Source organism: Phascolarctos cinereus, unplaced genomic scaffold, assembly GCF_003287225.1.
Source record: "Phascolarctos cinereus isolate Bilbo 61053 unplaced genomic scaffold, phaCin_HiC Scaffold_2;HRSCAF=192, whole genome shotgun sequence".
NCBI classification, from domain to species: Eukaryota; Metazoa; Chordata; class Mammalia; order Diprotodontia; family Phascolarctidae; genus Phascolarctos; species Phascolarctos cinereus.
Window position 1 is genome coordinate 127,783,185 of NW_027555625.1, and position 15,791 is coordinate 127,798,975.

Consider the following 15,791-nt stretch of genomic DNA (forward strand, 5'->3'; position numbering starts at 1 on the left):
TCTCTCAAATCTTTCTATCTATCTATCTATCATTTATCTATCTATCTCTAGTTTATCTATTTAGCTCCTGCCTCCTATCAACAGCTGCCTATTGGACATTGTCAAATGAATTTCATGTAAGCATCTCAAACGTAGCATGTTGAAAACAAAACCAATTATTTTTTCCCCTAAAACCCACAAAGCACTTCCTAGTCCCACCAACTACTAGTACCTACCTAATGCCCTCCCTCACAAACTACCTTGTATTTAACATAATTTATGCTATCTACTTTAATTTATACTATGTATATATTTGGATGTAAGTTTATATCTATGCTGTATATATTTTTCCATATACTTTTCTCTCCTGTTAGAACATAAGCTCCTTATGCAATGACAGTTTCATTCTTTGTACTTGTATCCCCAGTATTTAGCTCAATGCCTGCTACATAATAGATACTTAATAAATATTTATTGATTGATTGCTTTAAGTTAAAAAGCATTTATTAAGCACTTACTATGGCCAAGAACTGTGCTAAGCACTGGGATGATAAAAATTAGAGGACTGGTTCTACTCTCAAAATGCTTCCATTTTAAATAGGTGAGACAGCATATAAATGAGGGCTCATGTCCAATTCAAAGCAGATAGGAAAGCCAGGAAATACCTGTTCTGGTTTTGGCTCCGGTGAGCAAAATAACAGTGTAGAGAACAAGGCTACAGGATGCTGGGGACAAAGGCAGGGCACATCATCTGTGACCAGGAGGACAGTGAGTCCAAGGTTCAGAGGGAATTGGGGTTTGGGACACATGACAACAGCATCCAGCTAACAGTGAACAATCTGTGCCTAGTGAAATTTGGAAAATGAGGCATTAGGAGTTGAAGTGGGAAAGGGACAACTCCTTATTTCTCCTCAGTGGTTGCAGGTGTCCGTGGTATGTTTTTGGCTGCTTGTTGGTGGGCTTGGGAGGGGCAGAGCAGAGCTTCCCAGCTTGCACTGATTGTTAAATTTTCAGTGTAAGCATTTATACCTTGGAAATTATAAACTCTACAAATCAGGGTTTGATGATTGTTTCGTTGGTTGTCTAGACTTAAAGTGATGGAGAAAATGTTAATAAGGCCGATTAAACTTAAAAGCATATAATGCTTTTTCAGAAAGTCATTTATTAAATTTATTCCAGCACCCCCTGGGAAAAGGAGGATAAGATTCCCAGATCCCCATAGTTCCTATGGATGATGTTGGCTGGTCCTGGTAGAATACTCATGAATGGGCTGGGGTGATCCTGGTCTTTAAAAACTTTTCTTTTGAGGAAATATTACATTATAATGCTCAAAATGGAATTTTCCTCTTAGACTTGAATTGTAATTAGACTCTTGAAAACAACTTGGTTAGATATAGATCTTAGGTCTGCAGCTTACATGTAGATATGTCCCACAAGGAAATAATATTTGTTTTCATGTGTTTTCTGGGTTATCATATGCAAATTCTATGTTGGACCTGGCCCCAGGAGGCAGGACTAGTAACCATGAGTGAACGTTGTAGAGAGGCTGATTTAGAATTAATAAAGAAAAAAAAGTAGAAGACACCCTCTAATATTAGGTCTGTCCAGTAGTGGAATGGGATACCTTAGGAGGTGATACAATCTCCTTTATTCAAGATATCTAGGCAGAATCTGAATAATTTTAAGTCAAACATGTCACAGAAGGGATTTATGTTGGGGTATATGGCATAGGTTCTCGCACCTCTAGGGGCAGCTAGTTGACACAGTGAATGGAACCGTAGGCCTGGATCAAATTTATCCTCAGATGCTTAGCTTTGTGACCCTGGGCAAGCCACTTGACTTCTGTTTACTTTGGGTTCCTCAACTGTAAAATGAGGATAAAAATGACACCTATCTGCCCGGGTTGTTGTGAGAATCAAATGACATAATATTTGTAAGCTCTTAGCACAGTGCCTGGCACTTAGGAGGTAGTATACAAATGTTGTTGTTGTTGTTGCTATTATTATTATTATTATTATTATCATTATCATTACTCTTACATAGGCCATCTCCCTGGCCTGTCATATGGAAATCTATTAGAAATAGGGGCTGAATTGCAACAATCACTTTTGCTTTGTAAAGTTTTGGTGCTAACATTTGGATAATTAGACGTCCAATATTTTGAAAGTTGAAAGAATTTTAGACATGAATTGAAACTGTACTCTGGAGACCTGATAAATTACCCAGTGTTCCCATTGTGTCTCCATGCTAAACTCCTTCACTGATCCCTATTCTATGCTGAGTTTGGACTCTACCACCTCTTATGCTGATTTAAAAAAAAATGGAAACTTCTTCCTAATCTAAAACAAACAAACAAAAAACCTCTTTATTTTTCTGAAATTACTAGAGGATCATTTTCACCATATGGTATCTTAAAACTCCTACTAATCAGAGCAAATAACTGTTTTGGTTATATAAACAAAAGGTCATCATAGCTAAGAAGCACAGGTAAGGAATTGTAGGCTTTAGAGTTGGAATCCATTCAACCCAAAGTCCTTGTTTTATATAGCAGGAAACTGAGACCCTGAAAGTTACTTGCCAAAGAACACATAATTGATTAATGGAAGAACTGGATCTAAAAGAAAAAAAAAGTTTAGTGCTTTCCATTATAGCACACTATCCCCAGAGACATTTACTCTTTTTTAGGAGGGGAAATTCCAGATGCCTTTCTAGCATTTGTTCTACATTCATTGAATGTCCAGTATAGTAAATTTGGAAGATTTCTAGTACAGAGGTGGCAAGGCCCTCATTGTGGCCCAGGACAGGGATGGGGGAGAGGGAAGAACCATATCACATTAAAATTGGGAAATATTTATCAAAATAAATTTTTAAAAATAATGCAACATAGAGAATGTTATACTTTTTTTTCTCCCTAAGTTAATATGCAGGCTCTGTTGAGGTTTAGAGGTTAGGAATGCTGAGACCCCAAAATCACAACACATGGGTCCTGTCCAAATGAATTAGACCCAATCCTTCTTTCTGTCAAAGACAAGGTTTATTAAAGATCAGCCATATTGGCCAGACTCTTAAGGAATCTAAGTATTTGTATCACTAATACAAGGGGGCCCTTGGCCAGACTCTTAAAGAATCTAAACACCTCAAAGGAGACAAAATGGACCTTATATACAGAAAGACTGTGGGAGGGATGATCTAGGGAGGATCTTGGTGGGCGTGGACAGTAGGCTGGGGTGAATGGATGAAGGGTCTGGGGAGGATTTTGATGGGAATGACTGGGAGGTCCAGAATGGTGTCTAAATAGGATCAAGGGTGGGAAAATAGGCAATACTGAAAGGCCAGTTGATAGGATTATAGCCTCAGCCAAATGCTAGAGACTTCCTTGATCAAGTAGGAGAGTTCAAGAAGAGTCCATAGACAAATGGGACCCAAATTATTTTGGGGGTGAGAAGCAAAGTTCTCAGCTTGGACCCATATTCCATCAGTTCCAGGGATCCTTACATATGGTTTAGTGATCCTCTCCCAATTTAAGTCTGACACTTTGTTCTACTGCCTCTTGAAGATAAGATTTCTCAAATGTACAGGGACACCATGCCAGGTCCTGCCATCTTAGAAAGGCATCCAGCATAGGCTGAATAATGGATGATATGTCTCTTGTCAGAAAACCAGCCTGGCTAAGTTGGATGAGTTTTATCACCTTTGCATTGGTCATCAGGTGTTGATTTTTATTTTTATTGTTTGCCATAGCAGCGCACAAAGACCATTTGTTTACTAAGGCATGGAGTGATTGTGATCTATATCAGCAAAGAAATTATTCACACTGATGAAATTTTAGATACTTGGAGGAATTAAGCACAGGTAGGAGACATAAATGTCCTGACCTAACACCTTGTGGAACAATCATAGCAAAGAAACAAGAGACAGACATACATTAACAAAATAATCATTCAGGAGATATAGGCTGAATATGTTATTTTTTATCATGTTGTTTGAAGTTAAAAGAAAATGGACTCATTCACCCCTCCCATCTCATATCATCTGTTTATAAGCCCAAGGGGACTCAGGATAGGCTTTTCAAAAGAAGTGACTTGAAATTCAAATGGACTTGAAATTAACATTGCTCTTTGGGCTCCTGGCTCTCCCTCTCTCAGTATAATGGATGATGTTGTCAATGATTCACTCACTTTTACAAAATAAGTTCTGTCACTTAAGGTGTTCTCTCAACTGGTTCATGTTTCAGGCTCATGAATACTGAGTGGATTATGGGTTGCCTATTTGTAAAGGAATGAAACTTGAGACGACTTTCTTCCATTCTCTGCTCTGACAGAAACTTTATAGTTTATCTTCAATAGGACATTTCTATGTGAAGTAAACAGGCATAGAAGAGATTATATCTTACCTATAAGCTAGACTGTGTACTTTCTGGAGATTTCATGAAAACTTGGAGTTCCTTAATACATCAAGGATTAATTTGAGGTTAATCAAGTAAACAGGACAATCAAGAATTAACATTGTATTGGGAAAATCGCAGTCACATTGTCTGAGATTTTGGTAGAAGCCTCTTAGATTTATTTATTCACAGAATTCTTGAGTTGGAAGAAAACTGAAAGGTCATTAAATCAACCAGTAGCTCAGGAAAATTTCTCTACACAACATCCTCAGTGGTGGTGATTCATTCCCTACTCAAAACCTTTCAATGATTAAAATTAATGTCTTTTTGGCAATCCATTCCACCTTTGGATGAGTTTAGTTACAATATTAGGAAATCTTTCCTAAAATTGAGCTGAAATCTTCTTCTGGAACTTCTATTCTTTACTTTTGCCCTGTGGGACCAAGTAGACCAAAGCTTATCTCTCTTCTACATGACTGCCCTTCAAATATTTAAAGATATCTCTTGTATTCTCCTTAAATCTTGTCTTGTCTAGGCTAAACATCCCCAGTTCTTTCAACCTGTTCTCTTCTGATGAAGTCTCTAATCCCCTTACCATGCTGATCTCCCTTAGGAAGCATTATAGTTTGTCAATAGCCTTCCTAAAGTGTGCCATCCAGGACCAACCTCTAGCTGTGGTCTGGCTAGGGCACAGCACCATAGCACCATCACCTCCCTGGTTATGAACATACTACTGCTACTAATGCAATTGAAGATCACAGTAGTCTTTTAGAATGCCATGTCACAGTACTGAGTCGTGATCAAATGTTTTCAACCTTGTTAGAGAGTCTAATGTTTGGTGCTGTGTGGGGTATGAAGACACTTACCAATAAATTGGAGACTCAGAGACATTAGCAAAAAGAATAGTTTGTTTATTGGCTTTCTTGAGAAAGGGCTCCCTCAGGGCACTCAAAAGATGGTGCAGACCAAAGAGAGTGAAAGTGTGTTCAGCTCAGCAGATTATATAGATCCTAACCGCAATACCCCAGCCCACCCACTGGCTCTTCTTTCCACTGGCTGGGCTTCAGAGCTCACAGTCTAGGCGCGAAAGAAAATCTTCCTATCCCTTTAACTGGAAGGCAGGCTTACATTCTAGGTGTGAAAATTCAAAGACAAAGAACAAGGAAACAGGATTAGCCAATCCAAACATACATGTCCTTATTTAGTAAAACTAATGCTGATGTAACAGTAGTGTGGTGATCAGGAGGGGGTTTAGGGCTGAATTTCCATGAGTTAGGTAATTCCTAGGAAATAGAAATTTACTGCAATTTCCCCTCCCTAAACTCCTTCCCCCTTATCCCAGAGATAAGAAAAGGGGGGAAACTAAGGACAAGCAGTTCAAGTTAGGGGCAGGGCTTATTCTTTCTGTTGTGTGCTTAAAAACAGGGTGGGGGGGTTGAAAGCAACAATCAAGAAATATTAACAAGAACTATTGATCCCCTGCAGAGGCTCACTTTTGAGAGATCATCTCTCACAGTACTATTAGAAGCTCAGCATACTTAGATAAAAAAAAATGGATGAAATGCTTTCACATTTTCTCAAATGCAAAATGCTTAATTCATTAGTAGTTTAGAAAGTGTTTTGAGTTGATGGGGGAAAAAAAGTACTGGAGCAATGTGAGCTGGTATTTTTAATAATGAAAAATTGCCAATAAATGGTTATTTTCCCCAGAATAGAGGCATCAATATTGAGTCACGTGATGCTGAAACAACTGAATAAAAACTGAAAAACACAATCAGCTTCTGGATGATTCATCTACATATCACCCAATAATCTACTTAGACAAGTCATTTCTCTACTTTGGCCCTCAGTTTCATCATCTGTAAAATGAGGGAAGAACAGCTGTGTGGAAGATGATCTTCCTGGTTCTTTAATATTTTATAATGCCTTTTCTGCCCAATGAACTGGAAAAATTTCCCATTCATCTAAAAATCTGGAGGTTGGTTGCTCTGTGAACGAAGTTCGACCTAAAATCAGAGACTAGGGTCTCTTTAACTAGCCAGCTGCGCTTGGTTCTCCCACAGCACATTGATTTTCAGTTTCCAGCTATCCTTCCCCACCTACCCTCCACCTGACCCTTTAAGACCCAAGAATTCTTTCTAATCTGAGAAGGCTTCTCTATTTATCCCTTTTTGCATTATAATTTAGATGAACTTGTCTGAAGAAACAATGGTGGATAGTTGTGTATTTTTGCAGGTTCCTCAGAAGATGAGGTAGATTATTGCTTTGTTCAAATTTAGTTTCTTTTTCTTCCCCCACAATAATGTTGGACTGAGAATTAATGAACACAATTAGAGCTTTTTTGATATGGTAAACCTTTGAAACTATTCATTATTCTGTTAAGGGAAAGTTGCTAATTTTCTTCTAAATTAATGTATTCCTGTTGTGATGTAGATTGTGTTTTATAATACAATTGAAAAGGCTTTCATTCTGCCTCCTTTGTTCATTGATTTCAATCTCCTTTGTTCATAATGTCATTCAGGTGAGTAATAAATGGTAGTAACATTTGTTCATATTTCAGAAGAAGAATTGCACTTTCCCCCATTGATAACCATTTATCATTACATTGTCCATTTAAAGTATTACCAAAATGCCAGGATGGAGGAAAGGGGAATAACAACCCTGATAATAACACTGGGAAAAAATGTTCCTATTAAGTCCTTTTTTTCAATGGCACTGAAACTCCTAAACTCCTTCTTCCTTCTGGTTAGTCAATAAATTACACTTAATGTCATCTGTCAGGGCTCTTAAAACAACTCATATTTTGTAATTACTTTGTAAAGGCAATGTAAACTGCCAACAGAAACCACAGAATATGAACAATCGAGTCTCCAGACATATATTATGTTGATGCTTTTTGGCCTCAATAGCAAATAATTCTACATAGGGAATGGAAAGAAGCAAAGGTTAAGTGTTTGACTTTCAATAAATTCCAACTCTGAGCAGACCTCACTGGATCTTAATGCAAAAGTAAGGCTGGCTTATGCAAGCTCACAGACACTTGGGCTTCCAGGGAAAAAAAAATAAGTCTGATGATTTCTGATTGACTGATATTAATTTCATAAATACTTCAACCAGCTAGAAGAGCAGGCAGCCCACTTCAGATAGCCCTCTTGGTGGCAGAGACAGAACTTTTAATCAATAAGACTGAAATTCAGAGTTGAAGTGAAGCCAAGAAATGAGCAGTTATTCCAGCTGATGTTTCTAGGGGGCAAGAAATAAAGGATGTTGGGAGGGAAGCTGTTTTCCACAAAATATAGGAACATATTTCCTTAGCATTTTGGTCTCTTGTTTCTTGTTCTCTTGGTCTCTCTCTCCCTTACCTTCTCCATCTCTCTCTCTCTCTCTCTCTCTCTCTCTCTCTCTCTTTCATTTTTTCCCTATTTTCTCTGTCTCTCTGTTTCTATCTATTTCTCTCTTTCCTTTCCCCCCTTCTTTCTCTTTCTCTTTTCCCTTTTTTCCTCCCTCTTGTTCCCTCCCTCTATTTCTCTCTTTCTCCCTCTCCCCCTCCCTCTATCTCTCTCTTTTTCTCTCTCCCCTTCCCTGATTCACCTGTCCCTCTCACTCTCCCTTCTTTCTTTTCTTTCTTTTTTTTTTAGGCAATTGAGGTTAAGTGAGGTTAAGTGACAGCTAAAAAGTGTCAAGTGTTTGGTCTGAGGCTGGATTTGAATTCAGGTCCTCCTGTCTTCAGGGCCAGTGCTCTATCCACTGTGCCACTTAGCTGCCCTACTCTCCCTTCTTTCCTCTTTCTCTCCCTCTCTCCCTCCTTTCTTTTCTCCCTCCCTCCCTCTCTCCATTTCTCTCTCTCTCTCTCTCTCTCTCTCTCTCTCTCTCTCTCTCTCTCTCTCTCTCTCTCTCTCTCTCTCCTTCCTTCCCCCCCCATTTCTTCTCTCCCACTCTGTCAGTCTGTCTGTTTCTTTTCTCTCTCTTCTCCCTTCCTCACCAATTGTGCTTTGTGAATAAGTTCAAAGATAGGAAAGGTGTCAAAGTTCAAGTCTGGAGCAATCCTTACTCCAGTTTCTTACAGTGGATTTCTAAACCAACCTGGAGAAATATCACTGAACTTGAAATCTGTGTGGCCATGAGCAAGTCACAACATCCCTAGCCTTAGTTCGTTTTCTCATATTAAAAAGAAAAAAATCAAGGCATTAGGCTAAATGATTTCTAAGTTCCATTCCAGTTCTAACATTCTGTGGTTCTTTGGTGATAGAGTCTGTGTGCACATGTGTGCAAGAGCTGGACTTCTTTTCATGCAGCTTTAATGACTTGAAATCTCTGGAGTGTAATCAAATTTAAATTCAGTAGAATAGAAAACCCCACGGAGGATTAAGATTCAAGCATTATAATAGCTACACTGAGCTTTTGTCAGAGCAGAGTTTACAAATGTGGCTCTCAATGGGGTCCCAGGAAATTACATTTCCAACCTTCTTAGAATAATTCCTTGTGGCCCTTTAAATTCTTTCCTTTTCTTGTTGATTACCAAAGATGCCTTATAAATGCCAAAGATGTTATGAATTCCAAGTGAGAAGGAAAGGGGTATAGTGTCTGGAAGGGAACTTTGAAGGTTGGTGTCCTGAATTCTGCTGCTTCAAGATGCTGAGAGTAAGACTAAACTTAACTGACTTGTGTTCAAAAAAAAAAAATGGTCACAGGCTCCCCAGCAAAATGTCAAACTCAAACAAAAGATTAGAGAAGCTCTAAGCCCAATAATTAGACATAGATGGAATCAAGCTTTCTCCAAGAAGTGTGGCTGACTTTACCTATTTCCTTTGGTGCAGAACAGGAATTAAAGGCATGTGCATGGAAATCAGGAAGCTATTATCCAAACTATGGAACTCAGAGAGTACACAGTTTTTATACAAGTAATTATGGTGTGTAATTCTTTGCTTATGCAATCATGTTGCATTTTGTACTTTTCACAAGACTTGTCCTTCTGGCATCTCATTTAATTTTCACAACAGTTCCACAACAGGTCTCATTCTACTCATTTGGCAAATGAGTAAATTGAGTCATAGAAGATACACAGAATTGGTGGCACCATCAGACACAATATTTATATTCCCGTTTTACAGATAAGGAAACTAAAAGAAGCTAAGTGCCTTGCAAATATTCATACACTACTAGAATAGGAACATAAATCTTTACATTTGTGTTATTTTTGTCTAAATTGTCGTGTGGAAAATGGTTCATAAACTTTAAAGAATTAGTTGAACTCTGTCTCTTGGAAATTAAATTACCTTTATAGTTGGCTCATGGAATTTAAACCAGGAGGGTGTCCTAAAGGTAATCAAGTACAACCTCTTTATTTTATAACTGAGATAAATTAAGTGACCTGACCGAGTTTATGGAGATAGTAAATGTCAAAAGTAGAATTTGAACCCAGGTCTTCTGACTCCAAATACCAAGCTCTGTATCTTAGGACTGCTCCTACAATTGTATTAATAAAATAATGCCAGTTATCTAACAGCTATAATACAAAATTACTGTATCTCAGAACAGCAAAAGATCTCAGAGGTCATGGAGTCCATTCTGTACTAGAACATGAATCCCCTATAACAAGTAGTCTAGCCTCTGAAACAGCCCTTTTAGGAAAGTAATAGAACATAAACTAAGTGTTATGAGAATCCAGATGGAATTAAATGGCATGAATTTCTAGTGGATCCAGTTGGCATAATTATAGATGTCATAGAATCTCAGAGTTGGAAGGGAACTGAAAGGCCATGTAGTCCAGTACATACCTCAACAAGAATTCTTTTCTACAGTATACTGTGAGAAATGATTCATTTGGACCCCTATTCTATTCCAATCAGTATTAATCAGTTTGATATTTTACATAAGGTTAATTAGATAAGATAGGTTCTTTTAGTAGTCCTTTTTCATAGGCCTCAAACTTTAATCCAACATTCACCACTTGTTTACCAGTTATGAAACTCACTTGTGCAACCACAAGAATGCTGACAAAGGTATCTCTATCCTGTTTTGCTCAAATTACATGTCCAAGCCTAGCATGGGTGGGAGACTTTGGTATAATATGAAAAGTCCCCCAGGTTTTTTGTTTTGTTTTGTTTTGACATCTGGACCACCCTCTCTTCTCCAGCGTGAGTAGGTGAATATTTATGACCACTTAGTCAGCTGAGATGACCCTTGCCTTGTCAATGTTGTGACCGTGGTGCTGATGCATTATTTCTGGCTCTCCTAGAGAGTCAAAGTCAAGATCTATCAACCAATGAGATTCCATATTTTGCCATGCCTCTTTTGCATGTTTGGTCATCAAACCTTATAAAAGTAAAGTCCTAGAGAAAGGATGCATCTCAGATCCTGAGGAGGATCTGAGGTCTACTTCATTAGAGGGGACCATGGACTCTAATAAAGTGCTATTGTTTTGGAGCTCTGCCTCAGTGTTTTCTTTTGTTTTGTTTTTCTTGTGTATTGGACAATTTCAGATCTCACAATGCCTGACAAGTAGTCACTCCCTTTTTGGTTGAAAACTTCCAGTGATAGGGATCCCACTACCTACTATTCAATAGTTCTAATTGGTAAGACTTCCTCAAGTAGCACTTATTGTAATAGAATGGAGAGAGTGGTGGAGGAAGTTATGGTGTGAGCGACCCATGATTGAATACAGGTTAGGCATGAATATAAGTAGAATAAGGGGTCGTGTGATTCACATATGTAAGATATTAGATAGTAAGATTGAGCTCAAAAACTGTAGTTATGACTCTGAAGAGATGAAAGTAGAGACCCAGCAGAAGGGATGGATTGACAGGTTTAAAAGGGTGAGGAAGAATGAGAGATGAAAGAAAAGGAAATTATTATTAGAAATTGGAACTTCAGAGTTCGAGATCATGGAGGTAATTGTGGATAGTGTTGAGATGTATCTTATGACTATCCCTGTGAGTTGCTGACATAGGGTAAAAATGTAGGTCTTGGGAATTAGGGGGGTTGAACAACTAATGGACCAAACTGTTTGAAGTGGCATAAATATGCTTATTGAAGTTACTGAGTACAAGGATGAGAGTTGACATGGAAAGAAAGACAATGAGCTAGGTAGGTATTGAATTCCTTGAGAAAGAAATGAAAAATAATTAGAGAAATGAATAAAGCAATTCTGAGGTGCCATCTCATGCTTATCAAATTGACAAAGATGACAAGAAAGGATTAATGCTGAAGGGGCTCTGGAAAAAACAAAAACAAGGCCCTATTGGTCTAGCCATTATGGAAAGCCATTTGGAACTATCCCCTCAAAATCACTAAATCAGGCATACTTCTTATATCAGCAATACCTCTAATAGATCTATGTTGTAAAAAGGCCAAAGGAATAGAAAAATGACCCATATTCATAAAAAATATTTATAGCAATTTTTTTTGTAGTGATGAAGAAACAGAAACTAAGGAGTACCATTGATTAGGAATAGCTGAAGAAATTATGTTATATGAATGAAGTAGAATAATATTGTGCTATGAGATGACCAAAGTATTGAGTTCTAAGAAAACCAGGAAGACTTCTCTGATTTGATAGAGGGTAAAATGAACAGTCAACAGCAACAACTATGCACACATATATCTATATCTATTATACATACATGTATGTATATATATGTATATATATATATATATACATCTATATCTATTATACACACATTTATTTATCTATCCATATATGTATATGTGTATGTGCATGTATATATACACTTACACACATATGTATACATATATACATACATACACACAAACGTATGTATCAAAAACAACGTTGTAATGACAGACAGCTTTCAACTTTGAAATACCTAAGGTCTCCTATTAATGCAATGATCAACAATGATTCGAAAGGGCTGAGGACTGGTGATGATCTGTGTTACCTGCATCCTGAAAGAGAGGTATTGTTTTCAAAGTGCATATGAGGTATACATTTTTGGAGATGGACAATGCTTGACCGTGTTTATTTGAGACAAGGATTTTCTCTGCTTTTTGAATTGAGGAGAGAGAAAGAGGAAATAAATATTTATTGATTGAAAAATCTAATGAAGTGATAAAATAAGAAGCATGAGTGATCTGGACATGAGGACATTATGGCAATGAGGATCAGGATCACTATAGGAGGATGGTGTGAACCTGGAAAGGGCAGATGTTGTAGATTGTTGGTAGTCAAGGGAGGGTCTGGAAACGACAGTGAGGAACAGTGAGTGGCCCAGCCTTTTCTCCTGGATATGTTGGGGGGCAGGGTGGGGATGAACAAAGGAATGATTCACACTTAGGGGGAGTAGTCAGTGATATAGTAGCTTGTTGGAAATAGCCAGGTTTTTATGAACATCAGAAAATGGAAAGAGGAAGAGATCTTAAGGATGAGTTTAACAAAAAAGGAAGGAATTTCAGAGGATACACTGGAATGGGAGAACAAAGGAGGATATGGACTATGGAGGAATAGGGTTCAGGAAGATCAGGATGAGTATGTAGGGGAAAGGAATAAGGGAAAATAATATTTACCTTAGCAGATTAAAAAAAACAAAACAGAATTGTAGAAATAAGGAACCTTTCTTTCCATGAAAGAAAGAAAAAAAAACAGGTGGTCAGGGTACCCTCACAGTTTTTCTCTCACCTTCTCTTATTTCTCTCAAGGACCTATTTAACCCTCCTATGTAGATTTATAGAATCACCTGTAGTTTTCCCTTCCTTCCCCAAAAGAGGGAGGACCTCGGGGTTCCTAAAGAGATAGCTTCCTGTCCATCTCCATCCCTACAGGGAAAAGATAAAATATCTTGCTCCTCTATGTCATGGCTCTTATCCTTACAGAATGCTATTTCATCTCTGGGGTCATATGATTAATACATAGTCATTTTAGGAATTCTTGTCACTCACTCATCTGAAAGGTTAGAGATTCATAAACTCTTAATACTTCTCCATGAATCAGGAACTAGCACTACTTAGATGCATGGTTTCCCTTTCTATGTTTGTCATTTCTTTCACAGAGAGATTACAGTCCTGCTTTTCTATGAGTAAAGCAAGGAACTTTGGGTCCAGTAATTCTCTCCTTGAGCCATGTGGGTGAGAACACGTGTAACTGAGATGTACATAGTTATTCACCAAGGCTGCTATAAGGGGCTCTTGGAGTTGAAGCTGTGTGAAGGCACAGGTTCCTTCCTGCCTCCAGGCCCCAGGTTCAATCCTAGCAATATCCTCCTCTGGCCTATGCTCAGCAATTTCAAGATCTTTCACAAAATGGCCTGACTCTTCATCTGACCCCCTGATGTTGCTAAGCCTCTGAGGTCTAACACAGAGGGATGACTCCAACCCACAACAGCCCAAGCCAATTAATTCATCCCCAAATGATGAAAATATATGGCCTTACCCTCAAAGAGGTGGCAAAGAACATGCACAGTGGATGTCCCCCAGTCCTCTCAGGAGGATGTCATTGGACATAGCTGTACCTTCCATAGGAAGATACATATTCAAAGTCTCAAAGAAAGGATCAACATCCTATAAGGTCAGCAAGATGATTAGGGAATTATTCTGGGTGTGGGGGGATGTCTTTGTGTTATATGTATATGTTGCCCAGTCATTGTTCAGTTCTGACTGTGACTCCATTTAAGGTTTTCTTGGCAGAAATATTAGAGGGATTTGCCGTTTCCTTCGCCAGCTCATTTTGTAGATGACAAAACTGAGGAAAACAGGGTTAAGTGACTTGTCCATAGTCACACAGCTAGTAAGTATCTCAGGTCAGATTTGAACTTAAGAAGATGAGTCTTCCTGACTGCAGGTCCAGTACTCCAGCTTAGCTGCCCTATATGCATATAGGCATATGTATATATGTGCAGGGATGACAATAGTACCAAGCTCCCAGAGTCGTTGTGAGTATCAAATGAAATAATATTTACAAAGTGCTGAGCAGCGTCTGGCTGCTCAGTAAGTACTATATAAATGTAAGCAATGATGATGATGATATGCATGTGTGTGCATGTGTATACACATGTATATCTATATATACACATATGTATATCTACATGTCTACATACACACATCTAGCTATTTATCTATCAATTTATGCGTAGATCAACCCCCATCAAAAAAAAACTATGTTCATTTGACAGGATAAAAAACAGTTTTTACTATGCAGATAGAAAGCCATACATATAAATTCTTTGTATCTCTGACCCATAACAGCAATGTGAGCACCTTGAGAAAGCCTAGGATAAAAGCATTAACATGGAAACTTCCTTTTACTACCAAACTTGTATCCTGTTGAAATTTATTTTTCCTTTTCTGATCAGTCCTGACAGTATTAAACTTATATATTATATATGTTATATAAACTTATGTATTATATTCTACAAGTAGATTGAAGTATTTATTTGTACATGTTAAAGAAAAAAATAGGGTGAATAATAATCTAATCAATCATTAAACATTTCTTAAGAGCCTACTATGTACCAGGAGTTGTGCTAAGTGCTGGGGATACAAAAAGAAGAAGAAGAAAAAAATCCTGTTCTCAAAGAGCTCAAAAGCTAAGGGGGAAGAAAACAGGCAAACAAATATATACAAAATAAGATATACATGTATGTTTGTGTGTGTGTGTATGTGTGTGTATTATGCATATATACATATATGTACACACACACACATATATATGATAAATAGGAAATAATTAAAAGAGGGAAAACACTGGAATTAAGAGTAGTTAGGATAATGTTCCTGTAAAAAAGTGGGATTTTAGCTGGGACTTAAAGCAGACCTGTATAACCTGTGGCCTGTGGGTCACTTGTGGCAGGCCAAAGGATTTCAGGAGGCTCAAGAAAAAGGGAGAGGATGTTTACATTTTTTTGTGGACCACCCAAAATCCTTTGGTATGCCACAGGTTGTACAGGCCTGATTTGAAGGAAGCCATGGAGGTTAGCAGTTGGAGTAGAGGAGGGAGAGCATTCCAGGCATGTAAGACCGCTACAAGAAATGCCTGGAGCTGAGAGATGGAGTGTCTTGTTCATAGAAAAAAAAAAGACGCCAATGTCGCTGAATCAAAGACTGTATTTTGTGGAATAAAATGTAAGAAGACTGAAAGGATAACAGGGGGCTAGGTTGTGAAGGGCTTTGAATGTCAAACAGAGCATTTTTTTTTTGTTTCTGGAGGCAATAGGAATCCACTGGAGTTTATTGAGTAGAGGGATGACATCTCTCCTGAAACACCAACTGCTAGCCATAATTCAGCATTCCCATTTCATCTCAGTAATCCCCATGTTTTATACCCTTGACCCCTGATCCCTCACTTTAAAAAAAAAAAAACACCTTTCTTTTGGTTTATGAGGTACTTGAAGCCAGGGTCTATCCTAGAGGGTAGTAGGATTCGAGGAGAATCACAGTGTGAATTCCATGTCCATACTCTTAAGAACACAATCTGAGA